Source organism: Wyeomyia smithii, chromosome 2 (genome assembly GCF_029784165.1).
Source record: "Wyeomyia smithii strain HCP4-BCI-WySm-NY-G18 chromosome 2, ASM2978416v1, whole genome shotgun sequence".
In the NCBI taxonomy this organism is placed as follows: domain Eukaryota; kingdom Metazoa; phylum Arthropoda; class Insecta; order Diptera; family Culicidae; genus Wyeomyia; species Wyeomyia smithii.
The window spans coordinates 219,802,023-219,822,745 of NC_073695.1; the positions used below are offsets into that span (position 1 = coordinate 219,802,023).

Genomic DNA, 20,723 nt, shown 5'->3' on the forward strand with positions numbered 1-20,723 from the left:
GTGCCCCACCTGACGTGTTACGATAACCGGTGAGATATGTGAGGTTTTCGTGAAGTTAGATGATATGAAGTGAGGTGACGGCTGTCAAACTTTTTTTTTGTATGCCTGAAGGGCATTGGGTAGAAAGCGCCACTGCGACAGGAATGTTTGTCTTTTGTGGCTGGTCCCGATTACTTTACACAGATTACAAGATGCTCGAACTCATTGATGGAGTTGAGCTAGTTGGTTGTAAGCCTGTGCCCCAGTCCGGAACTACATGGTTGATGAAACCTGTGACCGTTTTGGGATTGGTGCTCCATACCTGGTATGGAGTTGAGAGGTAACTTCCAAAGAAGTTAAACCTCGATGAAGCAAGAGCCCCGCAAAAGCAAAGCAAATGCGCTGAGCTCTCAGGTTCAGCGTTGCAAAAGCGACAATAGTCGGTTAGGACTTTGCCGATTTTCTTTAAATGATAAAGAGCAGGACAGTGCCCGGTGAGAAGTCCCGTGATGATGCGTAGTTCACTACGAGTTAAACTAAGTAGCCGTTTGGTAACCGTAGGGTTAGGGTAGATAAACTGTTTAGCTTGCCTGCAACCCTGCGCATGTTGCCATTGAGATGCTATCTTTAGCTTTTCCCATGTACTTAGTTCGCCTTTAATGGCGGATGTGGAAGTACCCAAAAACGGTTCTGGTCCAATGAATTGCTGAGCAGATCCTTGTCTTGCGAGGCTGTCGGCATGTTCATTTCCCTCGATTCCGCAGTGACCGGGTACCCAAAGTAGCATAACTTTGTTGAGGCGGGAGAGTTCCCTGAGTGTTGCGATGCACTCCCAGACTAGTCTGGAGACACATGTAGCAGACTTTAATGCCTTTAGTGCCGCCTGACTGTCCGAAAAGATTCCGATTTTCACATGTCTATATTTGCGATGTAGACATGTTATAGCACAGATATATATATTGCGTATACCTCCGCCTGAAAGACGGTTGGCCACTTACCCATTGAGATAGTGGCCTTTATGCCTGGTCCGAAGATCCCTGAACCAGTCTGGGGTCCGATTTTTGAGCCATCCGTGTAGAAGCGGATTGTGCCCGATGGAAGACTCGGCCCTCCATTGTTCCACATGGAGCGATCTGTGTCGATCACTATATATGGAACGTCCATGTTTGGCTTCGCTTCCATCCAGTCCGAGACTGTTGTTACTAAAGGTGTCAGCTTAAACTCCTTTAGGATGCTTAGGTGACCCGTTAGGTCACCTTCGAGCATCGTTGTATTTCTTTGCAGCCTTAGTGCGCCAAGCTCTGCTTCCTTCTTCACATGGAGATGTAGAGGAAGTAAGCAAAGCAAGGCTTCCAAGGCTGCTGTCGGTGTTGTGCGCAGGGCACTGGTAACTGAGAGACAGGCCAATCGTTGGACTTTGGTAAGTTTCGCCTGAGCTGTCTTTTCATCTACTTTAGGCCACCATACGAGGGCTGCGTAGGTTATACGTGGCCGAGCAATGGTGATGTAAGACCAGAGCGCTAATTGTGGTTTTAGCCCCCAGGTCTTGCCAAACAGTGTACTGCAAGCCCAGATAGCTGAAGTTACCTTCTTGATAGCGTAGTCTAGGTGAGCAGTCCAGTTCAGCTTCTTATCCAGATTGATTCCAAGATATTTGGTCTCATTGCTGAAACATAGTCTTACCCCATTCAGTAGCGGAGGAATGATTGTGTGCATTCTTCGCTTGGTAAATGGTATAATGACCGTTTTAGCGGGGTTAATGTTCAGCCCTTCTTCTGAGCACCACTGAGAGGTGGTGTTAAGTGTCGTTTTCATACGACTAGATAGAGTTGCATCACATTTTCCCCGAACAATAAGGACTATATCATCAGCATATCCAATGACTTCGAAGCCCAGCTGTCATAGCTTGGTTAGGAGAACGTCTACCACCAGTGACCATAGCAGTGGAGAGAGAACTCCTCCTTGAGGACACCCTTTCACTGCCCCTACTGTGACAGACGTATCCCCCAATGCAGCTGTGATCTTCCTGCTCAAAAGCATTGCTTGGATCCAGCTCATTGTAGTATCATCGACTCTTTTATTTTGTAGAGCCGTGTAAATTGATGCAAAGGACGTGTTTTCGAAAGCTCCCTCAATATCAAGAAAAGCGCAGACCGCTGTCTCTTTATATTTCAAGGACTTCTCGATCTTCGTCACTAGGCAATGCAAAGCGGTTTCAGTAGATTTACCCTGTTGATAAGCATATTGATGCTTGTGTAAGGGTAACTCCTTCAGGAACTCACTGCGGATGTAGTTGTCCGTAATTTGCTCCATCAACTTGAGAAGAGTTGACGTCAGACTTATAGGTCTGAAAGCTTTGGGCAATGTTTTGTCTTTTTTGCCCGGCTTTGGTACAAACACCACCTTAACGTTCCGCCAGTTGACCGGGATATGTCCCATAGTAAAGCTGGCTCGAAAGAGGCTGATGAGTTCGGACATAACGACTCCGTCCGATTTTTGTAGAAAGATTGGTAGAATGCCATCCGGTCCTGGTGACTTCATAGGCTCAAAAGAGCTTAGTGCCCAGTTGATAGAAGTCTCCGTGAAGATTCTACGAGCGAGCGCTGCGGAGTCACGTGACGTTATGCGTCTGGATTCGAGGCTCTGTAACTCTTCGACGTTCGAACCGGAGATTGCTGTCGATCCAGGAAAGTGAATGTTCATAAGCACATCCAGCGTTTCCTTGGTGGTGACAGTCAGACTACCATCTTCCTTTTTCAACTGCCCAAGACCATTCGTGTGATCTTTGGACATCGCTTTTTGCAGTCGCGTTGCCTCAGGTAGAGTCTGAATGTCTTCACAGAATCGAATTCTAGACCTCCTTTTGGCTTTGCGTAGCTCAGCGTTGTATTTTGTAAGGGATGCTCTATAGGCTTCCCAGTTGGACGTGATTTTAGCCCTGTTGAACAAGCGTCTAGCTTCCCGACGAAGGTTGCTGAGAGTTTCATTCCACCAGGGCACATCACGGCAGACTGTTCGATTTGTTAACGGACAGTTTGACATAAAAGCTTCCGTGATCCTGTGCTGTAGGTCACTTGCTGCGATGTCCAGTTCACCTGGAGTTCGAATATTTTGGTGGCAGGATGTTCTCGAATTGACCAAATGTTCCTTAAAAGAGCTCCAGTTGGTTTTCTTAGGATTCCTGAAATGTTCTCTTCTCAGAGGAGTAGCCTCGACGTCAAATCTGATGTGTCTATGGTCTGATAAACTGGGTTCATCAGAGACATGCCAGTTCTTGACTTTCTCCGTTATCGAGGCGCTACATAGAGTGAGATCTAGGACCTCTTGTCTAATAGCATTACTGAAAGTTGGCTCGTTTCCCACATTGCATACATTAACATTGTTAGAAGTAAGGTATTCAAGTAGGTACTCACCTCGAGTGTTGATATCCGAGCTGCCCCAGACTGTGTGATGCGCGTTGGCATCGCAGCCGACGATGAGTGGCTTGTTGATGCTTCGGCAGTATCGCACAAGTGCTGCGACTTCGGTTGGCGGTATATCGTCCTCGTCCCCCGGGAAGTAAGCGGAGACAACAACCACTTCTTGAGTGCCGTTGGTTGTCGGGACTTCTACCGCAATGGCAACCAAATCCCGTTGGATGAACTCTGTAATGGGAACAAATTTAATGTTTCTGTTCAGCAGAATTGCAGTCCTGGGATTTGACTGTTGATTACAATAGACCAACTTACTGTTTGTGTTGGCTAAGCCAAGGATCCTGGTGTCGTGGACCCATGGTTCCTGGATCAGCGCCACGGATAGCTGATCCTTGGTGAAACTCCGGCAAAGAACACCAGAGGCGCCCTTTGCGTGATGGAGGTTCACCTGAACGCAGCGTATGCTGCTCATTTTGTTGGCAGCGCGTCCTTCGTCGGATCTAGTTGAGATCCGATTGGCGGACGGTTGCCATCAGCGGTGACGCTGGGATGGGTAGTCTGCATACCCTCAGCAACAGGCTCCTGTTGCAGCAGACAGTAGGCGACAGAAGTGCTACTCTCACGTTTAGGCGGCGGAATTTGGCTCTGAGGGTCGCGACTGTTCAGATGCTCACGCTTACTCCTCTTTCGATTTTTCGGCGGAACCTTCTTCGCTATCGCGGGAGTGCGTCGAGCAGGTGGTAGCGGTACACTCCCTGAGGGAGTCTCCGAACGTACCGTTCCTGCCTTCGCACCAGAACCTTTCGCGCCTGTGTTTGAGGACTTTCTGCCAACCTGCCGCATGCGTGCTTTGTCGTACTTGTAGTTCAACAGGAAGCTCTGTGCCGCTATGAGGTTAGCAGACTGTTGGTCCAGCTCCACCATCAATTCGACAGTCTTTCCAGTAACGTTGCGATGACATACTCGCCATGCACGTGTGGAGAAACCGTCGTTCTGATTTTGGAGAAGACGGAGAATTCTCTCATTTGTGGTGTCCACACTGTCCTGGAAGTACCCTACAAATTTTAGGACCTTCGGCAGGTCCTTCGTGCGAAAGACACTAAGGTGTGCCCCCTCCCACGGTATGAGAGAAGACGCCGTGGTCTCCAGCCATCTAACTGTGTCGTTGTCGGCACAGTCAAGTTGTAGGGTACCGTTTTTTAGGCGGCAGCTCCTAAACTTGGGCCTGATGGCCGGTGACTCCTGGTCCGCAATGCAGTCCAGAATGGCATCTCGAACAGTTTTTAACTGTTCAGGGGTAAGTAGGGAGGCTGGATAGTCTATCGTTGTGATAGACAGGCTCGTGGCCTTCAGCATCTCCCTATATGTTACCCCTGACGTTTGTCGCGGTGCAGGGGGCTCCGCGCAAGCCAAGTCCCGGGGCTTTTTGCTGCTCGGGCCCTTAGCGCTTGTGTTTGGCGACGCTGTCTCAGTCGACCGCTGTCGCTTGGTTGCGACCTGACCTGAGCGGTCAGCTTGGTCGACTGGTTGACGAACTATGCCTATGGCCTCCTCGCGTGAGTGACCCAGGCTTAGCAGTCTTTTAAGACGCCGCCGTTGCGATTGGGAGAGCCGTTTGACATCAGCACGAGGTGACTTAGGTTTCCTCTTGTCAATCGGCTGTGTCTCCGGATCGGGAAGACTGTCCGTCGGGCTCTCTTCTTTCCCGCTTGGCGAACCGAGGATTAGCGATGAAACTAAAGGTCCTCCGTCCAGCGGTTCGCTGTCGAGGTTGAAATCCATCTACAGTTCCATCTCCTCGGTTCTGCCTGTAGCGTGCAGCCTTGTGGGGCTGCACGCCATGGAGTGTGTTGGCTCCATTTGTTCCGACAGGTTGAGGTTGCCGGGGCCCTTTTTTGAAAATTTGTTAAACTCCAGTTTTTAGTCCCACGAGTTTGTCACGAAAGAAGGGGTCATCTGCGTGTCACGATAGCCTAACGCAGAAGGCTAGGTTACTGTGGAAGGGCGCCAGGTATTCCACAGGCTCCGTTAGCGGCTAGGAATTTATTAGACCCCCCCCCCCACCATTCATCTCTCGGCACGGGTCGCGTCACACCTTAGCTTAGGGGTTTAACCATTATTTTACGTAACAGCCATGGTTGAGAGCTGTTACAACCATCCTCCTTTCCAGGGGCTTTGGACCCTCTGCGCCAGTTCTCAATAATTTAAGTCTATTCGTACAGGCTACACTAAACTAAAGAGAACCGTCACAGGCGGAGTTAACTTACTGTTCAAACTTACTGTTCAACCTCGCAAGGAAGGTGCTATAAGGAAAGCTGGGGTGCAAAGAAGTGACACAATCACTACGAAGTCTCACGTGGCCCGGTTTTGCGGAAAATATCGACATCACAATACCCACCGTAAAGCGGTGGAAGAGACTTTTGGATCTCTCAAGAGGGAAGCTGCAAAAATAGGTCTTGTCATAGACTCTGCTAAAACGAAGAACATGAGGGCTGGTAGAGAGCGTAGTCAAATGTAGTCGAATGTTACCGTGAGGCAAAAAGTTGGCTAGCAGTCGTTAATAGGGCCTTATACGATTTGCATACCCAGCTAAGATCCCGCAGCCAGCAAACCCGTAAAAAACTTGAACTCCATAGAACACTGATTCTATCGGTGGCCCTTTAAGGTCATGAAGACACATGAATCATGAAGTGTACCAGGCATACAAATCGGTGGATAACGGATTTTGTATAGCTCAATCTGAACATTAAAAAATATAAAACAGCCTGCCATTCGAGAAAATGGCAGTCAGAAATAGATAAATGGATTCGCCATTCAAGATTGAAATGTTCAATTTTTGAATGCTATTGAAAAATCAAATAATAAGTAATATAAACAGGTTAGAATGCTAAAAAGTTGATGTCAATATTAACACCAAAATGAGCTTCATTTGTACCACATTTTTTACACAAGCATTGTACCACATATATTAAATATCTATTCGCTGTTTGCTGTACTGTAGGCGCTAATAGCTGTACTCAATCGTATCACCATTATCTGCAATCTAGCACAGGATGCACAAGGATCTTTCATCAATCGACTGTTAACGCCCGAGGGGAAACCGATTTATCTTTGAATTTTTCAATTATTGCTATCGAACTGAAATCGAATAGAAACGCATTGTCAGACACATTTTCCGACAATCTCTGCCTGGCTGCTAGCTGGCAGAAGTGCTTTCACGTCTTGCTGAAGTGTATTTCCATTTGCTGGCTGTGACCTGCGTAGGATGGTTCAAATAAATTGTGCCATTCACATGAAAAATAAATCGTTGCATGAAAGTGATTCGACTACAACGGTTATTTGAACCATTCTAGTACCTATGCAGTAGAAGAATGTCCTGTGCAGTACTTTCTCGAGCTAAGCAGGGGTTTCTCGCGTGCACAAAATGTGCCATAAACAACTGATTTCGTGTTGGAAAGTAAATTTTCTTTGGAATGTTCAATTATTCGTTTGCCTATCTTCCATTATTCTCTGTATTATTCTTGTTTTTTTTTCGTCTTAAGTAATCTCAAGTGGTTCGGATGTATCTGTGCACTGCTTTCGGCTAAAGTTTCGCGTTACTTTCGCGATACCCTACCTGTGTCAGCCGGATTGGATCGACACAGATCCTACAGTGGTGATAACATCGTACCGGCTGAAAATATATTCGTGCTAAAATACCTATTAGATTACAAATCAGTCTTCCTCAGAATGGAATATATTTCAACCATAAAATGATCCTTTTAACTTTTTCCGTAGATAAACTAATGGTGACCCCAAATCGTGTTCGGAATTTGTTTAGGTATGAATTGAAAACAATGAGTTCCTATTCCTGTATAATCCCCACCGATAAGTCGTCCTTTGCCATGCCAGCCACTTATTGTGATTATCATCATAGCTCATCATCAGCGCTGGCTTCGAGCTTCCGTCTCGATTTGAAGCGAGCGCACAAAAAAACCGATCTAACTCAAACCCCAGGAAAAACCTCCCATCACCGCTGCCCAACTGATAATGATTTCCCGAGAAGCGCTTCCTCCCCGCCGCTGCTCGCCGTGTTATCGAATCTTCTGTCGTCAGATCGTTGGAATCTGCTTTTCCTATACATACTGTCTGTCTCTCCTGGTCTCGAAGCACGCTGCCTGCCTGCCGTTCTTCTGTTCCACGGCTTCTCAGCTCTGTTTGCAATGGATAAATCGGTTTTCGGGTTCATTTTCTTCTGTTCAAGGACATGCTCTCTTTCGCTCTGTCGTCCGCGTCAGAGTCGCCGTTGCCATCGCATCAACAAATGCCGAGTTCTTTTCTTTTCTTCTCCTTCCCCTTTGCTGGAGATTCGGTTCCGGAGAGTTTTTCCGAGCGTGCTTCCTTCGGTGACAACCGCAACGATTGGAACCGGCACTGTCTGTCTAATCATGCTGCTGTTGTCAATTCCGATGCGTTCCGCTGCCGGTTATTGGCCGAACCAGCGCTAGCAGAGTTGCCAGCAGTGTCTTATGTGGAACCAATTACCGAAATCCTCCCAAGCGAGAGTAATTTGATGGAAAAAATACCTGTTAAATAACAACCATAACGCAACACCACACGTGAAAAGATGGCAACACTTTCACCCATCTGGTCAACTTTCTGTACCACAACATCCGAACCCGTGGTTAAACTTTTTCTATTGCCAACACGATCCAAGCATTTTGTCACAGGTTCCATATGCGCTCATCGGTCGGGAGGTTCTTCTTTTTTCCATCCGAAACCAGCAATTTCTTGATTGTATATGGGCCGATTCGGCAACTGCCGGCATAAAGCGACGAGTTTATTGAGACGTACATGCAGATGTCTCCGGTACTGGTGCTGGAAAATTTGAATTCTCCGCAGCCGTTCCAGCCCTCCCTTCCCGGTTGATTACTGCTGTGCCGCCGCTGCTGCCCGCTGCCACCCATCAACGTGCGCCGCACGGCAAGAAAAGTGATTTTAGCGACAATGCTTTCGGTAGATTGGACTATCAAAGATGTGCGAGTTGTGATTGTACATCGACGAAGAAAAAAACCAAAGGTGAGAAATAGGACCGGCGGCAGCTTAAGCGCTAATAAAGGTATGTCAGGTGTCAGGAAATGATGAAAACAGATGATAGCAGTGCCAAGGATAGGTAGGAACGCACCCTGGCGGTGAGTTTAGGATTTTGTTTTATTTCGTCCTCGCGAGAAGGGGGGAAATGTTATTTTGTGCTTCACGATGCTTCTTTGCAAGCATGCGAACACAGACGAGGAGCTCGACGGGTTTCACTTTCTAATTTGAATTTGCGCGCTGTGGTAGAAATGCTCCAAGCAGCGCTCTTGAAAGTAGAAGAGCCCGATGAGTGCGGTAAAATTTCGCCGGATCCTGTGACACCACCGCCATAAGTATCAATATGATGCGACTCGGGACTAGCAGCGGCGGCGGGAAAACAAATCGGGAAAAGTCTGAAAATTTGGTCGCGTAATCGCCGGAATTTAGCATGTTTATGGGAAGATTATCGAACAGGCAACCGTTGGAGAAAGATAAAGCCTTGGAGCAGGGGTTGTTTCAATGGTGAAATTAGGTAGAACATGCAGATATATAAACTTTGGTTTAGAGCGGATTATTATTCCCGCGAGCTTGGGGATTTACGGAAAAAAAGTGTTTGGAAATGATCGAGAAAAAATGGGTTTCGTGACTTGAACGTCGCTGTTGTGATACCGTGGATCTCTACTGTGAGCATTGCAAAATCCGCTGTAATAAATTCGTGATATGATAACACTTGCCACGTATCTTGGATGAATTCTTTATTCAATTTGTCATTTATGAAAAAAAAGTTTTTTTTGAAATACCTAATTTATTTTTTTTTAATAATAATTAAAACTTGCTGCCTGATGAGTAATTCCCAACGACGATAAACTATGTTTACTCATTAAAATTCAACTTCCTTGATATCATTAGCTCTCATTAACGACTTCGAAGATAACCAAAAATAGACTTTCAAGACAGTCAATAATTGCTGGAAGTTATCTGTGAATATGTTTAATTCTTTCACATACCCCAAAAAACCGAGGCCATGACCTAGTACACCCAAGTACATGGCCATGAACCAACGTCTTCACAACGCTGTTTTTAATTCAGGCACCTTGTGCACAACTTTTTTTTGTTCAAATTTTGAGTCAATATGCGATGCACGGCATTTTAGAAAAAAATATTTATATCAATTTTCTTCACTATTAATGACGTGATTATCTTATCCCGTGATCTACTATGAGATTCGTTTTCGCATCATTTACGTTCTTACTCTGACACTTTGAATATACTCTGGCACTTTGAATATAAACACAAATACTGCAAAATATGAGATTTAAAAACCTTTCAAGTCTTACGTTTCAGGGCAAAAATTTAGGTTCGTTGCATCATATTAAACAAATTTTCCTGGTAAACTTTCATTCTTCGTCTTTCGGTCGCTTCTGGGGGAGGGCGTAAAATGAAAGTACAAAATTGGAATCTACCCAATTTCAAGTGCTTATAACTCGGTTCATTTTCGACGGATTTTCTTCGTTTTTGCAGCAATCGATTGGAAATTTGATTACACGATCATCAAAATGCGAAAAATCGTAGTTTCATGACGCTTGTGATTTTATTATTAAAAAAAAAGGTCTTGCTTTGTAAGCAATTTTCGACTTTAATCATAGAAAACAAGGTCAAATACCATCCAATGAGGGTATTTTCGGAAATGAGGTGATATCTTGAGGCAACAAAATGGTTTCAGATGCTATTCTGAAATCCACAGTGGCGGCTCCCGATTTTCAGAATACTCCTTAAAATGACCAGATAACGCCCAAAAACAGTAATGGCATGAACTCGTGCAAAGTTGAACTGAGTAACACTTTTTCAGATTTGAACCCAACTTGAATCTGTTTCCTCTCGATAGTTTGAGTTTTTTTGCACCGCACACTCTGATCGATTGAGTTTAAATGCGTTCAATGCATGCAGTGCACGATGTATACAACGATGCAGGCGATGATGTTTTTTTTTTTTTGAATTTGTTTTTGGATCGAATTTTGTTTTTGGATCGAATTTATGCTTTCAAAGAACAATGCAACAAACTGTTGCAGCAGACGCGGCGCAAATTTCATCGCAATTCGATTTTTATGCAATTCTTGTTGTGCAGGATTCAAACTCAAATCCAACTCAAGTGTAATGCACTGTTAGTAGGGTTTACGTGCAAACCGAAAATAAATGTGCAAGCAAGTTTTAAAACTCACTTGGATACGAGTGCAAAGTCACACTGCCTACTCTGCCCAAAATCAATATGGTGACTCCCGCTTTCCGGAAAACACTCTAAAATGTCTGAATACCACAGGAAGAACAGAGAAGAGCAGAGGATATTAACCCGATTGAGGATTGGGCATACCCGCCTGACTCATGGATGGCTGATAGACAAGCAGGAACAAAACATGTGCCAGTATTGCGGTATACAATTGTCGGTAGAACACATCCTCGTTGAATGCCAAGAATTTGAAAATATCAGAAGAGAAGTAGACTTAGAATTTAATACCTGCGAAATTTTACGCTATGAAGAAGACAGGGAAAACAAAATACTCATATTTGTGCAATCAGCAAACATCAAGAAAATGATATAAAATTTAATATTATACTTTATCTTTTAAGAGCTGAATGACCCCTCAGGTTAAAGGCTCTCTAATAAAATCAAATCAAATCAAAATCTGAATACCACTCACACGGGTATTTCTGTAATTGACTCAACTGAAGATATCATTTTCAACTACAAGATGGCGCCTTCCGATTTCAGAAAAAATCCAAATGCTACCCAATATGGTCATTGAAGTCATTTGAATATTCAAGATGGTGACTACCGGCGTCTGGAAAATAGCCTAAAATGACCTAAAAACAGCATAAATTGGTTAAGTCCCCTCCCATGAGTATTTCCAAATTCGGGAAAAGATCAAGAAGCTTGATATCAACTCCAGACGCTTTTTGTAATTTCATATGGTGACTTCCGGTGTCTAAAAAAGAAGCCATTGAAAAATCCCAGATGATTTTCGGTTTCTGAAAATTAGCTTAAAATGGCCTAAAATAGCCAAAAACGCCAATGAGTATCTCTGTATCTGGGATGGAAGCCAGAAGCTGGAATTCGACTCCAGATGCCATTTTGAATCTTATCTGGATTCGGGATGATGCGAATTATTGACCTCAACATATTGATACAAGATAGTCCATCGTAATCAACCAAATAAAAAAATTATACACTGGTTGACAAAAGCGATTAAAAATCTACCCTTGAGCTCAAAATAGCTACCCTAGAAAGATTATAGCTTTTGAGACATTCCTGTTCTCTAGCCAGGGTAGAAATGCGTCAACTTACGATGAAGTGTCGCATAGTAATTTTTCGTATGCGTTCATCGCTTAATCATTACGTTTACGAGAAGACTCATTTAAGACTCTGAGAAATGTTAGTGAAAATTTTTAGGAATAGTTTAAAAGCTATAATCTTTAATTTTTTCAGTTTCCGGTTAGAGCTTTAGGGCCACACCTGTGCTGACCAGTGTTATCATTAAAAGGATTGCTTAAAAAGAGAAGTTCGCTTCGAACCTATCCCTTGTGATCATTCTTGAAAGCAATAATGCAAGTACTGTAGCAAACAGCCTAATGTAGTTCTACTTCAACCTTGCGGTCGTGACATTGCACACTTCGCACACTGGAAAAAAACGGACCCAAATTCCCACTAAATTAATGCCGCTGAGCTGGCAACCTGAAATATAGCATTCCTTATGTAAAATTGGTCAAAAAATCGATTGGTGATAGTTTCATCTTGTGCAGGGCACGGGAAAAAGCATATATTCCCAAAATTACGCAAAAACAGGGTGAAAAGGGGCAAAATAGACCATTTTCCGTGCTCAATTTTACATAAGAAATGCTACATTTCAGGTTGTCAATCTAGCGACGATTTTTCAGTGGAAAACCAGAACCCACATTTCCACAAAATAATCGCCGCTGGACTAACAACCTGAAATATAGCATTTATTATGTGAAATTGGTCAATGATTCGATTGGTGATGGTTTCATTTTGTGCAGGACACGGAAAATGGTCTATTTTGCCCCTTTTCACCCTATTTTTGCGTATTTTTGAGAATATAGGCCTTTTTCCGTGCCCTGCGATCACCAATATCACCAATCGATTTTTTGACCAATTATACATAAGAAATGCTATATATCAGGTTGCCAGCTCAGCAGCATTAATTTAGGGGGAATTTGGGTCCGTTTTTTCCCAGTGTGCATCGCTTCTGACTCATTTTACTCTCAAAGCGCGTTTAATATACTACAACATGAGCGGTTTTAGTAGAATTACTGTTTTTTCTAACCCCCTTACTCCCTCGATCCCACATAATTGTGCAAGTAGCAGTTTTTATTTAAATCCATGTATTGCCATAATTATGCCAAAATGTTGCAACAAGTTTTAAATTTTCTTTATTTATTGTTTTTTTAATTAGATCTAAGTTTAAATAAATTTGTGTCAGATTTGTGTGTTTACATTTCACTGAGTATCATTAACAATAATGTAGACATTAACACTATGTACAGGGTATCACCGTGAAAGTGTTACACACATTTGTGTGCCTCTTTTCGCTTCTGGAGGCCTACCCTGTTAATCAACTGTGTTTGTTTTGATTGCGACACATGTTTGTGGTTCACTTGTAAATGATAAAAGCAATTTTCAGAAGAAAATAACAATGGATTCAAGTAGAGAACAAATCAATATTTAGTGTCTTGTTGGAAATAGCAATATACAGATCAGAAGGAAGCTGTCACATCTGAATTGGGCCCTAAAGCTATACCAGTTTTTATATATCATTTGAAAATGTACGGTATATGGACATTTAGGCATTTCGAGTAGTTTTTCATCCTTCATTAAAAACCGAAGGATGATGGTAAACATTTTTTAAAATCACGTTTTGTTCAGAAAATTACACTCTTTCCCATGATACATACAAATCGAAATACCATGTAAAATTTTAGAACCCAACATAAACAGATAATCCGTGTACAAAATCGTGAAATGATTCAAGGAAACTGGCATGGTTGTCCCCAGACAAAAAACGGAGTGTGTCGACTTCATCGGTGATCGATTCGGTTAAAGAACGTATCCGGTAAAAACCAGCCCGATCAGTAAGAAAAATGACTCGTGAAATGAACATGAGTCCCAGCACTGTGAATTCACGGATCATCTCGCAGAAATATTGCCGACTGGGTTTTCAGATCTTGACTGCTACTGAAGACGAGATGTTGCTCACAGCATAATATTTTCAGATAAAAAATTTTTAAAGTTGGAGGCGGTCGGGGCAAATTTGTTTGTGAGGCCCTCTTTTCTTTAAACATTTAGAGGTAACGTTCTGGAAGGTGACGAGCAAAAAAAAAAAGGTCGCCCTAGGACTAGGGGGCCCTTTAATCGGGAGGCCCAGGGCATTTGGCCCCTTTGCCCCCCCCCCTCAAATCCGGGCCTGGCTTTTAGCATGATTCAGTGCCAGCGCATAAGGTATTGATTGTTCAGAAGTAGTGCAACGAATTTTTATCACTCCCTCTATTATTTTCCGATTTGAAATTCGAGGCTGGGTGAAGTAAAACGCATGACTTTGAACACGGTTCTTAGACCGGTTGGTCAAAATCGGGATGAAATGTCTATCGAAGTCGTGCGTGCGGCTTGTGGTAATTTTTGGAAGCGTTCGCGGGCCGTATTCAAATGCAAAGGACCTTTCAACATTTGTCATTCGGGTCCTAGATTTGAATTGAACTGATTCTATCTTAACTTTACTACTCTACCATGATAATAAAAAAGGACCAGAGAAGAAATAATTTTCTGTTTTAATTTTATGGCATAAATAAAGTGGATCACTTTCACTGTGACACCCTGTAGAATCAGTTTTTCGTTCGTAGCTTTACCGTCAAAACAATCTTTTTGCCCTCTAGTGCCCGCCTTTAGACGGTTTTCAGTTGAACCTCTAAAAAGCTTCAATCAATACTTGAAAAATGCTCATAAAGTTTCAAAATGATTTTTTCGAAGTCCGTCTGAAAATAAATTTGGGCACTAGAGGATTAATATAGAAAATTTCTGTTCTCAGCTGACAGAAAACTAAATGAAACCATTTGGTTCTGGAGAAACAACTCAAGCAGAAATTCTCAGATTGGGAATTGTTTGACATTAAACTGATAAAACTCATGCTAGGCTAGCTCCAAATAACTCAATAACTCTAAAAATCAAGCAAAAACTCAATTAGGGTAACCGCTCCTATATTCATCTCAGTACCTATATTCATCTCATCACGCCTTTTTGATCAGTTTATCGTCAAATTTTACCATTTTTTCAACGTAAAACTTTCAGCCACTTGAAAAAATCGAGAAGCAAACAGATTTACTTTCAAAAATTTGTAGAAATTTGACGGTAAATTGGAGAATTGAGAGAAATAAGATGAATATAGAAAACCAAGCTGTTGAGATGAATAATGGAGCGATTACCCTATACATTTTTTGTGTAGTTGTTATAGCTGTCATAAAGGTTTTGGCGAGTGATAAATAAATATATTAACCTCCTTGAATATGATTTAAGGTATCGAAACATGCTTTGGTATTTCTAACAATAGTCACAATAGCATTATTTTAGATTGCCATTAACCAAGTTATTGACACAAGTTCCAGTTCTCTTGATGTTCTCCGCACACCATGCACGTGCAAGCGAACAAGGCAATAACGAACGCTTTCATCGAGAGCAACCGACAGATCTAGACAATATTATTAACCTATCTGGACATGTTCAGCAATGCTGTGCAGTCTGCCGATTGGTCGCCCGTAAGCAAACGTGAGACGACGAACTCGGCGTGTCTTTATCACTTTTACGTTTACTAGGGGCACCAACATTCACAAGAATGATTGAAAAGCTATAATTTTTAATTTTTTTCCAGTTGGAGGTTTGAGGCAACTTTTTAAATATTCACGAAAGTTAACGTAACCATAACTTCTGAATTATTCATCCAATCTTAACGTTTTAGAAGAATGAAATATGTTAGATGGATCATACGTTTCAATAAATCTTCAAAGATTAAGCAGTGGTCAACACAGGGGGCCCCACCTCACGGAATTAAAACTGGAAAGAAAAAATGAAAGATATTTTTTGAATTTTGATAGCCACCAGCATTCTTCAGAGACTCAAATGAGTAAACATATCGTTGAATCGACGAACCCGGCGAGCAATTACTATGCGACACTTTGACGTAAGTTGACACGTTTTGACAATGCCTAGAGGCTCCAAATTTGCTAGGAATGGCCAGCAATTTTTTGGCTTTTGTCAAACAGTGTGATTTACTGTACTTCATTAAAAAAAACTCTAATTTTCCAAACTTAATTTTGAAATATCTCGAAGACGGATGCATTTATAAAATTAGTCACCAGTTCAGATCAGATAGTTCTAGATGAACATTTCAAAAGGTCCTATCAGCTTTCATCGTTTTTCTGGGGCGTCCTTTCATTTTGGTAATGGTTAAGCTTTGGTAACTCTCCCAAGCGTGGTTTATGTTCAGAAGGTTTAAGGGATCCCTCCGCTATCAACCGGTGCAAATAATGTGTTATAAAAGGTGTTCAATAGGTTGTGGTGATTGAATGAAAGTGATCGATCAAAAATCGATCAAAGCAGATAGGACTGTTTTGAAATGTTTCTCTAGAGTAAGATTGAATAACTTAATTTTACTTTGATTAAAAAAAAACTCAAATCAAAAGAGAAAACTAAATCTTAAAATATAAGCATTTTGTCTGTCTAGCTCCTATTTTATCTGCGCCTAGTTTTATCAAAAGAAAAAAAATGAAAAATGAACTGATTTTCTATTTGGATTAAATAATAAAGTGTTTTGCATAACTCTGAGTAACATTATTGAGCTTGAGCTTGACAACCGCAATATTTCGTAGTTGCTCCTCTGTGATCGATCTGAGCTAGTGAAGTTTCACAAGGAACAACGTATATGGTTACTTGGGATTAGTTTGCCATCTTCCACAATTCAGAAGCTACCGCTTTGTATAGATGGATAACGGCGCCGGTCACGTCCTTACGTTCGTTGGGGTAAGGAAGGATGTTGTAAGGAAAGAACTGTAAAATACATTGTTGTCGGAGCCTGAGTTTTCTTCTGCATCTCCACGACTGCAACGGAAAGGTAGGTTTTGATGACCGTGGTAAGTGATGAATCGAACAAAGTTGCGCGCGAAGTTAACTCATTACGAAGGGAAACGGAGCTATGTATTGCGTAGTCGTTAGATTAATCACGATACTTATCGACCGAACGAAACCTACTCCAGTTTGTAATGTGCTTGAGCAGAACCAGCAAGTGATCAGTCTCCGGCTAAACGATCACCGTGGGACTCGAATAGACTTCTTGTTACATCTCGCAAAGTCATTACACTGTGAAAACCCTTAGTTGAAGTAAACTCAAGCAGGTTGAAGACGCGTTTACTCTGTATAGAGTAACATTATTCTGACCAAAGTTAAACAAATTAAAAACTCATCCATTGAACAGTGTCTTATATTGCCGTTTTTGTGGGATTAATCAAATAGTCTTGAATTAAAAAATATTTACCGCTTTGAAATTTTCTGGTTATTTTCAACTTAATCAGTTCAAATCACACAATTCTTCGCAAGTGATGGTTCTATACAATTAAATAATTAGAATATAATAAATATAAAATATAATAAATATTTTAAATAAATAAAATAAAATATAATAAAATATAATAAAATAAAATATAATAAATAAATAAAATATAATAAATATAAATAAATTAGAATATAATATAATAATAAAAATATGTTTAGACTTTGAATTGATTGTATAAACTTTTGTCTAAAAGTCCCTTTAAAAATTTCGAAATGTGCCATATAACTTTTTTATTTTAAGAGAAAAAAAATAAAAATAATTATGGTGTTTTTAGCGAAGTTTTTTTTAAGATCACCTGAAGTCTGAATTTAAGCCTGACAAAAAAAAATTTCGCGTTTTGTACATTGTCAATCGGATAGCTCAGCAATGAAAAATACTGAATTTATCACTCTCTCTATTTCCCTATGCATTAAAGCTGCAGTTTCTCAAAAATTAAAGCAGATAGAGAGTTGATGTTAAAGAACGATCTTTAGAACGGTTGAAAAAGTTTTATTTTAAGCTAAAATTACAACAATAATAATCACTTTTTTTGTTAAAAACTATCAAATCATGTTAAAAACAATACTCCTTTTGAGCATTTGTTTTCAAAAATGTTATTTTTCGCATTTAAATAGATATGTTACCCAGTAGAAAATTTTCTCAGTTTACAAATGAAATCATTAGAGTTTCTCCAAGAGGTATACACTTAAAGTTAGAGGCACTGTGTGGAAGAGCATTCATAAAATTTAAAAGTTGAATAACTCCAAGTAGATTAACGTTAGGGCATATTTGCGTAGAAGATTGTTTCAAATTAAATGTGGCTCTTTATTAACTCCTGAAATACTTCCTACAAGGAACCAATCACTCTGTATATCTATGTAAGCAATACGAATCAAATTTGCGCGTTCGAAACTTGACATGTTTGAAATAATTCGATAAAAACTAGCTAACATAAACTAAACATCCACAGCAAAATTTTCACAACATAACGAGCATACAGTCCACACTCAGCTCTCGCGCTAGCAAGCATCACTGGCGGTCCCTTTTATGGTGAACATTATCCACAACGCGCAGCACACGTGTGTGTTTTTATAGCAACCATACGCACACGTGGTTTCATTGTGTTCAACAAAAGAGCGACAGAGAGCGAGAGCGTACGGGCAGTCAAAATGCTCAAAAAACGCCTGCTTCCCCTTTTCTCTGACTGATATCTCACAAGAGCGCTATGCTCGTTTGATATCTCGCGAGCATTGTTTTTCGGTAAGATGAATAAATTTTATTACACCGTAACATCGTACCCGCGGTTACCGTGCAGAGCGGGATTGAACATAAATACACACACAGCGGTACATTGGCAAACGACGAACGGCCACTTCGGCCCATGATGCAGCGAGCGCGACTGGATATCGTCGTCGTCATCGCCGTCGTCTCGTCGGTGTGGTCCTGGTGAGTGAGAGTACGTACTAAAGGGAGAGAAAATTCGCGTACGTTTGAGTGCGGCCAGAGCAGAGCAGATTCCGGTGTGTGAATCATACGACACAACCCCGTGGTGGCCGATATCCAAAAGGGAGACCCCGACGACGACGTGTGTGCGCTCGTGCGCTTGGAGCTTCGCTACAGACTAGTAAGACTTTTTGCGCTCGGTTATAAATTTAGAGTTTTCCGTGCAAGTCAGTCTACGAGCGACAACGTTTAAGGAAGGTCGCGCTGTTTCGCATCCCCGCAGAAATTTTTGCCGCTTATTGCTTATTAATGTAAATCCGGTGAATTATATATACTACTAAATATTACACATATATAATCTCTCTTACCGCATTCAAATAATAAAAAGAAAAAAGTAAATATTTACGATTCGGAACCGGTGGAAGAAAACCTAGCAGATTCGCAGCGAAGCGAGTAACGAACGGAAAAACGTCGAAAGTTTCTGTGCTGTGTCGTGGAAAACACACCGAGCCGCGTTCTGCCCCGAGGATAAAGCAAGTCCGGGAAATCTTCGCCTCTTGAACCGTTTCTAGGAAGTAAATAGTAGTGCGACGATAGCAGGAACGAAAAAAAAAGTTATCGTGACGAAGCCGAAAAAGTTAACTGTGCGTTGTTTCCAACTCTATCCTGCCGGCTAGAAAAATAAAAATACAAGCTCGCGAATACAGAAAAAACGCTACATCTTAACCGGACAAAAAAGAAACTGACTGTCGTGATTTTTGCGCAAAATTTGCCACGGAACAAGAAGCCGCTTAGTCGATTCGATTTTATTTGTTTCCCGCCCCCACGGTTTTCCTGTTAATCCGTCTTTTTTGGTTCCGCTTCCGTCGTTTGCCGAGACAGCGTGTAGCTTCGCGTCGATACTGGTGACATAAACAATAACGTTAGAGCGGAGAAAAACAACTTCATTACAAGTACCACCTTCTTGTCATCGCAGCAGCTACGTTTGTGTGTGGACGATTTTCCTCGACCGTTCGTTTGCTTCGCAGCACAACGCTAGAATCGGTGGAAATTTCGGGCCTTGCTAACGGCAGATAACAAACTGCAAAAAATTAGTCTCTGTTGGTCGTCACAGCTTAACAGCGTCTAATTAGTACATGTGGCCAGCAGAGTACCCTGCTTCTCGTAACAGTTCGAGAAGTGTTGTTAGTGTGTAAGAGTGATTCGTGAAAAGAAAAAAATCTCATGAAAATTCATTCAAGTAACAAAAAAGTTTACTCTGCCTTCACCAACGACCGCGCCGGTTCAAGGAAGGCGGCACACGGTAGAGAAGAAAACCTATCGGCCCATCCAATCTCCCCTTCCCGGCAGAGAAGAATCAGTGTGTGAAAAATTATTCCAACCAATTTTCCAAGAAAATCGTAAATATATTAAAGAGGCCTTCGCCGACACAGTCATAGCACAAAAGCCGAAGAAAGTGTGACGGAGCGCGAAGGTGTGTTACGAAAAAAAAAAATAGAGAGTGTATCCATCTGTATCGATAAATTTAATGGCGAAAATATTCGGCACGGCAGCGCAGTAGAGGTCATCGCTTAGAAAAAAGTACAGTCGAAGTACGAAATTCGTCAACACGGATCCAACAACACAACAACAACAGGCTTGTCGTCGTGAAGCCAACCGGCAGAATTCGCAAAAAAATGTAGGTGTAGTTTTTTTTTGTTGTTGTATTTACTACCTTGCTGCGCTATTACTTATCTTTTTGCAACTGTCTCCTCATCCTTATAAATCAACAGCAGCATTGAAAAAAAGAGAGTTGCTGAAAGTTTCATGGAAAACTGAACTCGAGCCGCCAGCAATGGCGACTTCCGAGCGGAGAAGGAAAGTTTTTTTTGTTAGTTCCGTGCACTGAAAAGCAGACCACCACTTTCAAACCGTGTTGTCAAACGTCGTCGCTTTCGGAGTAAATCGACTTTATCTGATGTTTATTCAACTTGTTTCTTTTTTCATACGTTGCTGTTTTTCCTGCATTCGTCTCCAAAAGTGGTTTCTCCCATATTCGTACCCACATGCGGTGGTGTGGGGCAAAAGTTTGCAAAAGGCCGGTTTGAAATATTCGAGCAAATTAAATCCTTAGTATGAATTTGATACATTTTGGCGTCTAATCATCAGAAATTTAAACAGAAATAAGTGCACTCAAGTGTTGCGAAGTTGT

The 20,723-nt window shown here is 41.8% G+C and overlaps 1 protein-coding gene across 32 annotated transcripts in view; it reads left to right on the plus strand.

Annotated features, from left to right (window-relative positions):
* LOC129722556 (protein muscleblind) overlaps positions 1–20,723 on the plus strand; it is a 745,426-nt gene that overhangs the window by 68,065 nt on the left and 656,638 nt on the right. For 30 of the 32 annotated variants that reach the window (XR_008727624.1, XR_008727621.1, XR_008727622.1 and 27 more), the window contains exon 1: positions 18,664–20,210. The exons of the other annotated variants lie outside the window; for them this stretch is intronic. The gene's annotated coding sequence lies outside the window, so the exon portion shown is untranslated. Of the gene's footprint in view, positions 1–18,663; positions 20,211–20,723 lie in introns of those variants that run through there. 32 annotated transcript variants of the gene reach the window in all.